General features: G+C 49.8%; 1 non-coding gene across 1 annotated transcript in view; it reads right to left on the minus strand.

The window, feature by feature from the left end:
* Positions 1–573, minus strand: part of LOC126431656 (small subunit ribosomal RNA) — a 1,909-nt gene extending 1,336 nt beyond the window's left edge. The window contains exon 1 of the ribosomal RNA XR_007577688.1: positions 1–573. This exon is cut by the window's left edge and continues 1,336 nt beyond it. This is a non-coding gene — a ribosomal RNA (small subunit ribosomal RNA).
* Between the last annotated feature and the right edge of the window lie 6,927 nt (positions 574–7,500).

Below are 7,500 nucleotides of genomic sequence, written 5' to 3' on the forward strand. Positions count from 1 at the left end.
TGCCCTCCAATAGATACTCGTTAAAGGATTTAAAGTGTACTCATTCCGATTACGGGGCCTCGGATGAGTCCCGTATCGTTATTTTTCGTCACTACCTCCCCGTGCCGGGAGTGGGTAATTTGCGCGCCTGCTGCCTTCCTTGGATGTGGTAGCCGTTTCTCAGGCTCCCTCTCCGGAATCGAACCCTGATTCCCCGTTACCCGTTACAACCATGGTAGGCGCAGAACCTACCATCGACAGTTGATAAGGCAGACATTTGAAAGATGCGTCGCCGGTACGAGGACCGTGCGATCAGCCCAAAGTTATTCAGAGTCACCAAGGCAAACGGACCGGACGAGCCGACCGATTGGTTTTGATCTAATAAAAGCGTCCCTTCCATCTCTGGTCGGGACTCTGTTTGCATGTATTAGCTCTAGAATTACCACAGTTATCCAAGTAACGTGGGTACGATCTAAGGAACCATAACTGATTTAATGAGCCATTCGCGGTTTCACCTTAATGCGGCTTGTACTGAGACATGCATGGCTTAATCTTTGAGACAAGCATATGACTACTGGCAGGATCAACCAGGGAGCTGCGTCAACTAGAGCTGAGCAGCCGGCCGCCCGGGAGTGTGTCCCGGGGGCCCGCGCGAACACGCAAGCGTCCGCTCAATTATTCTGCAAACAGGAGGAGGCTGAGCTCCCCTGCACAACACACCTCGAAACCCTCTCAGGTCCCGGCGGCGCGCAGCGCCGTCCTAAGTACTTGGTCGGGTTCGAGAGAGGCGCAATCGCCCGGAGTTAGGCGAGTAGACGCTTTAGGTGCGACCACCCGTGCTCCCAACTGAGCTTGCCGCTGCCGACAGAGGCCCGGGAGCGTGCTGTCGTGGCATTGCCGGCGGGAGACAACACGCGCCACCTACGGTGACCGGCAGCTCCAACGCCAGCGCCACAGAAGGACAAAAGCCCCACTTGGGTGCCGAAGCGAACTCTCCCAGCACAGCGCACGCGCCAACACGTCCGCACAGCTGCGATACAAACCACCTGCGAGAACCGCTGGGGCGACCGAGCAGCAGACGGCGTCGCGGCGCCGAGCGCCGGGCGGCGGCGCATCCTCAGCGCACACAGTCCTCAATCGGACCAGCACACTGCAGATGGCCACCGCGCTTCGCACCGGGCCCGCGAGGACCTACTTTGGCCGCAAGGCGCCGCGAGCAGGGGGCGCCGGCGCGCAGCTGCGCCGCCTGCCGCGTCCGTCGGCCGGCGCGCCTGCCACTGGCCGCCCCCACCAGCCGGCTGTAGCGCGTGCGCCCACGCACCGCGCTGCCAGCACGCCGGGCGGCCCCCCCTCACCGGCCGGGGACGGTCCCACCCAGCCACCGCCGCGTATCGCCTCACACCCAGATCCCCTTTCGCGTTCGTGGGCATGGTGGGTCCCCTTTCACGTTCGTGGGCATGGTGGGTATCCCTGAAACAACCGGTTAATAGCTCGACCGATCGTCGCCAACACTGATTCACCTCTAGCGAGAACAACCGCACCACAACGGGTTACCTGTTGTTCATTTGCGTAACGTCACCAGCAAACGTAGACGTCCATCGCCATTTGCAACGAGTATTGCATGCCTGTGTCAGGTGTCACAACACACTACGTCTGCCCACATAGACGCAACAACATGTGCACGCCTCGAGAACACGTGGAAGGTAGCCCCCGTACGTATGCGGTGTCCATTGCGCGAACGACTGTCAGCCGGCCTCTGCAGGATGTCGCAGATGTGGAACGCGGTGCAACATGCTATCACGGTGTGTGAGAAGAGACGACTACGTCCGAATACACGCTCCACTACATCAACAGACTGCTCATGCTGATCGCCATCCAGGGCGTCCGTTCCTCCCACACGTCTGAATGGCGTACCACACTGCAATCCAGCTCTTATAGGGAGACGACACGTAGCTGCGTGCACAATATTTGGACTGTATGGTCTGCCGTTGCTAGGCGCAGTCGTCGTACGGTCACACATGTGCCACGATGTATCATTCAGTACATACGGACCAATGTGCAGTACAGTTTGTGGGTTTTGCGTACATCGGCGGACAGGTGACAGGCCGTACCACAACGTAGGCTGAGTACGTCGGCATGCGAAGGGCATTGAACATGCAAACTTCTCAACGACCAGCTTGCGAAGGCAGGGGGGAAGGGGGGGGGGCATGTACGTCCTGCTGCTATCCACATTACAGTGTATAGCAGGAGCATGTGGAAAGTCAGCAACACCTGCAAGGTGTTTAACATGACGCGATACACAGGGGACCGGGCAGTGCGAATAGCGAACTATATTGCGAGGGTTGCGGTTAGGCAACACTACACTAATTTAACGAGTTGCATAACAATTACAGAGCAGGTTCAGCGACAACGTGCGTCAGGTTAAGGCGCAATATAGGTTAGGTTGAGGCACAATATAGGTTAGGTTAAGGCACAAATTGGGTTACGTTAAGGCACAACATGGGTTACGTTAAGGCACAACATGGGTTACGTTAAGGCACAAATTAGGTTACGTTAAGGCACAAATTAGGTTACGTTAAGGCACAAATTAGGTTACGTTAAGGCACAAATTAGGTTACGTTAAGGCACAAATTAGGTTACGTTAAGGCACAAATTAGGTTACGTTAAGGCACAAATTAGGTTACGTTAAGGCACAAATTAGGTTACGTTAAGGCACAAATTAGGTTACGTTAAGGCACAAATTAGGTTACGTTAAGGCACAAATTAGGTTACGTTAAGGCACAAATTAGGTTACGTTAAGGCACAAATTAGGTTACGTTAAGGCACAAATTAGGTTACGTTAAGGCACAAATTAGGTTACGTTAAGGCACAAATTAGGTTACGTTAAGGCACAAATTAGGTTACGTTAAGGCACAAATTAGGTTACGTTAAGGCACAAATTAGGTTACGTTAAGGCACAAATTAGGTTACGTTAAGGCACAAATTAGGTTACGTTAAGGCACAAATTAGGTTACGTTAAGGCACAAATTAGGTTACGTTAAGGCACAAATTAGGTTACGTTAAGGCACAAATTAGGTTACGTTAAGGCACAAATTAGGTTACGTTAAGGCACAAATTAGGTTACGTTAAGGTACAATATGGGTTAGGTTAAGGTACAATATGGGTTAGGTTAAGGTACAATATGGGTTAGGTTAAGGTACAATATGGGTTAGGTTAAGGTACAATATGGGTTAGGTTAAGGCACAACGTAGGTTAGGTTAAGGCACAACATAGGTTAGGTTAAGGCACAACATAGGTTAGGTTAAGGCACAACATAGGTTAGGTTAAGGCACAACATAGGTTAGGTTAAGGCACAACATAGGTTAGGTTAAGGCACAACATAGGTTAGGTTAAGGCACAACATAGGTTAGGTTAAGGCACAACGTAGGTTAGGTTAAGGCACAACGTAGGTTAGGTTAAGGCACAACGTAGGTTAGGTTAAGGCACAACGTAGGTTAGGTTAAGGCACAACGTAGGTTAGGTTAAGGCACAACGTAGGTTAGGTTAAGGCACAACGTAGGTTAGGTTAAGGCACAACGTAGGTTAGGTTAAGGCACAACGTAGGTTAGGTTAAGGCACAACGTAGGTTAGGTTAAGGCACAACGTAGGTTAGGTTAAGGCACAACGTAGGTTAGGTTAAGGCACAACGTAGGTTAGGTTAAGGCACAACGTAGGTTAGGTTAAGGCACAACGTAGGTTAGGTTAAGGCACAACGTAGGTTAGGTTAAGGCACAACGTAGGTTAGGTTAAGGCACAACGTAGGTTAGGTTAAGGCACAACGTAGGTTAGGTTAAGGCACAACGTAGGTTAGGTTAAGGCACAACGTAGGTTAGGTTAAGGCACAACGTAGGTTAGGTTAAGGCACAACGTAGGTTAGGTTAAGGCACAACGTAGGTTAGGTTAAGGCACAACGTAGGTTAGGTTAAGGCACAACGTAGGTTAGGTTAAGGCACAACGTAGGTTAGGTTAAGGCACAACGTAGGTTAGGTTAAGGCACAACGTAGGTTAGGTTAAGGCACAACGTAGGTTAGGTTAAGGCACAACGTAGGTTAGGTTAAGGCACAACGTAGGTTAGGTTAAGGCACAACGTAGGTTAGGTTAAGGCACAACGTAGGTTAGGTTAAGGCACAACGTAGGTTAGGTTAAGGCACAACGTAGGTTAGGTTAAGGCACAACGTAGGTTAGGTTAAGGCACAACGTAGGTTAGGTTAAGGCACAACGTAGGTTAGGTTAAGGCACAACGTAGGTTAGGTTAAGGCACAACGTAGGTTAGGTTAAGGCACAACGTAGGTTAGGTTAAGGCACAACGTAGGTTAGGTTAAGGCACAACGTAGGTTAGGTTAAGGCACAACGTAGGTTAGGTTAAGGCACAACGTAGGTTAGGTTAAGGCACAACGTAGGTTAGGTTAAGGCACAACGTAGGTTAGGTTAAGGCACAACGTAGGTTAGGTTAAGGCACAACGTAGGTTAGGTTAAGGCACAACGATAGGTTAGGTTAAGGCACAACATAGGTTAGGTTAAGGCACAACATAGGTTAGGTTAAGGCACAACATAGGTTAGGTTAAGGCACAACATAGGTTAGGTTAAGGCACAACATAGGTTAGGTTAAGGCACAACATAGGTTAGGTTAAGGCACAACGTAGGTTAGGTTAAGGCACAACGTAGGTTAGGTTAAGGCACAACGTAGGTTAGGTTAAGGCACAACGTAGGTTAGGTTAAGGCACAACGTAGGTTAGGTTAAGGCACAACGTAGGTTAGGTTAAGGCACAACGTAGGTTAGGTTAAGGCACAACGTAGGTTAGGTTAAGGCACAACGTAGGTTAGGTTAAGGCACAACGTAGGTTAGGTTAAGGCACAACGTAGGTTAGGTTAAGGCACAACGTAGGTTAGGTTAAGGCACAACGTAGGTTAGGTTAAGGCACAACGTAGGTTAGGTTAAGGCACAACGTAGGTTAGGTTAAGGCACAACGTAGGTTAGGTTAAGGCACAACGTAGGTTAGGTTAAGGCACAACGTAGGTTAGGTTAAGGCACAACGTAGGTTAGGTTAAGGCACAACGTAGGTTAGGTTAAGGCACAACGTAGGTTAGGTTAAGGCACAACGTAGGTTAGGTTAAGGCACAACGTAGGTTAGGTTAAGGCACAACGTAGGTTAGGTTAAGGCACAACGTAGGTTAGGTTAAGGCACAACGTAGGTTAGGTTAAGGCACAACGTAGGTTAGGTTAAGGCACAACGTAGGTTAGGTTAAGGCACAACGTAGGTTAGGTTAAGGCACAACGTAGGTTAGGTTAAGGCACAACGTAGGTTAGGTTAAGGCACAACGTAGGTTAGGTTAAGGCACAACATAGGTTAGGTTAAGGCACAACATAGGTTAGGTTAAGGCACAACATAGGTTAGGTTAAGGCACAACATAGGTTAGGTTAAGGCACAACATAGGTTAGGTTAAGGCACAACATAGGTTAGGTTAAGGCACAACATAGGTTAGGTTAAGGCACAACATAGGTTAGGTTAAGGCACAACATAGGTTAGGTTAAGGCACAACATAGGTTAGGTTAAGGCACAACATAGGTTAGGTTAAGGCACAACGTAGGTTAGGTTAAGGCACAACGTAGGTTAGGTTAAGGCACAACGTAGGTTAGGTTAAGGCACAACGTAGGTTAGGTTAAGGTACAACGTAGGTTAGGTTAAGGTACAACGTAGGTTAGGTTAAGGTACAACGTAGGTTAGGTTAAGGTACAACGTAGGTTAGGTTAAGGTACAACGTAGGTTAGGTTAAGGTACAACGTAGGTTAGGTTAAGGTACAACGTAGGTTAGGTTAAGGTACAACGTAGGTTAGGTTAAGGTACAACGTAGGTTAGGTGAAGGCGCAATGTAGGTTAGGTTAAGGTACGATATACCTTAGGTTAAGGTACAATATCGCTTAGGTTAAGGTACAATATAGCTTAGGTTAAGGTACACGTTGTAGGGAAAGGTGTATTTTGGGGGGGGAGGGGGCGGCAGGTTCGTTGATAGTGATTATCGTAAGTGCATGCCTGCGGGATCATCCGATTTGTCACGTCAGGATGCACTTGTGGCTCATGACAGGCGGCGCTCCGATTCCAAGGTTGTGGCAGATCTGTGTCTTTCATTCCTGCCATTGTTTGTGTACTGTGACAGGAGGCAGTATTGTGATGTTGGGTGCACCCCTGTGTAGGACATGTGTGGGTGTTCGTGGCTTAGCTGAGCAATGGCGGATGTCGGAAGGGTGGGATATTCTGTTTTCTGGGTGGACCTCCCGGTCTGGTTATGATAGTGTGGATTGTGTAATGTGGCGGAGAGGATGCACCGGATGTTCTTCCATGCTGGTGGTTAGATATTGTGTGTGTGCCTGTTAGAGGCAGAGAGTAGTGTGTGATAGTGTCTGGCTGACGTGTGGTTCTCATTGTGTGCAGAGTCTTTCAGCATGTATAGGGACGGTTGTATATATTATCTGTATTCTGATGGCTCTGCATCTATTACTAATCAGTGCCGTGTATACGGTTACTCTGGTTCCAGTCGAAACTGTTCTATCTCTGTACATTAGTGACACTGCGGCTCCACTATGTTGCCGCCCCTGTCGGCCGTTTCCCCCAGTGTGTGGCTAATGATTATCAGCAATCAGTCTATTAGTCAATACCGGTAGTGTGACGACGTGAAATGTCCGGGATGGGGGAAGCTACACGCTTCCCGTGGGTCAGGGCCTAGAAAGACTCTTCCCACGCAGGAGGCTCGGACTGTCATTACTCTTCCGAGAAATATATTTGCCCAGCGTTTTTTGCGACTGCGAGTGCGACGCGTACGAGTACCGACATGGATGGGGCGCTTCCTAGCTGATCGCTCAGCATCGGAGAAATATATTTGCCCAACGTTTTTTGCGACTGCGAGTGCAACGCCCAAGGGTACCGACGTGGATGGGGCGCTTCCTAGCTGATCGCTCGGCATGGGAATCCGTACAGTGAGCAATGCGATCGCGTCTGTAGCTTGTACGTGGTACAGCTCGCAGCTCATGTATAGGGACAGCGGGAATGTCGCATATTGGACATAACTCTTCATGAAACGCAAGTTATAGGTGTGGATTGCACATTACGACTGCGGGAAACTTCCGCCGTTCATCCGCTGGCGTTGCGAGTTTGGCGGTTGGGGTGGGGCACGAGCGGGTGCGGGTGGTGTGATTGCCGGTCCACGACTTCGTGCGGCAGAGGCACTGGCGTTTGGGTGCTGTGGTCGACACAGGCTGCATGCTTTGTGGGTGGCGTCGAAAGATGGGCACTGTGGGCCCATCGATGTCTTAGTCGGCTTGGCGTCCCATAGATGGCGGTATCGTCGTTGCAGGAGCTCATGCTGAGGGAGACCTACAGATGGCGGTATGTTTTGTGGTGCGCTCGACATGGCGGACCTAGTGTTGTCAGATTCGCATAGATGGCGATACTGTTTTGCCAGCATGGTTGGCGTAGTTCCGTCGGA

The sequence above is a fragment of the Schistocerca serialis genome, unplaced genomic scaffold, assembly GCF_023864345.2.
Source record: "Schistocerca serialis cubense isolate TAMUIC-IGC-003099 unplaced genomic scaffold, iqSchSeri2.2 HiC_scaffold_1105, whole genome shotgun sequence".
NCBI classification, from domain to species: domain Eukaryota; kingdom Metazoa; phylum Arthropoda; class Insecta; order Orthoptera; family Acrididae; genus Schistocerca; species Schistocerca serialis.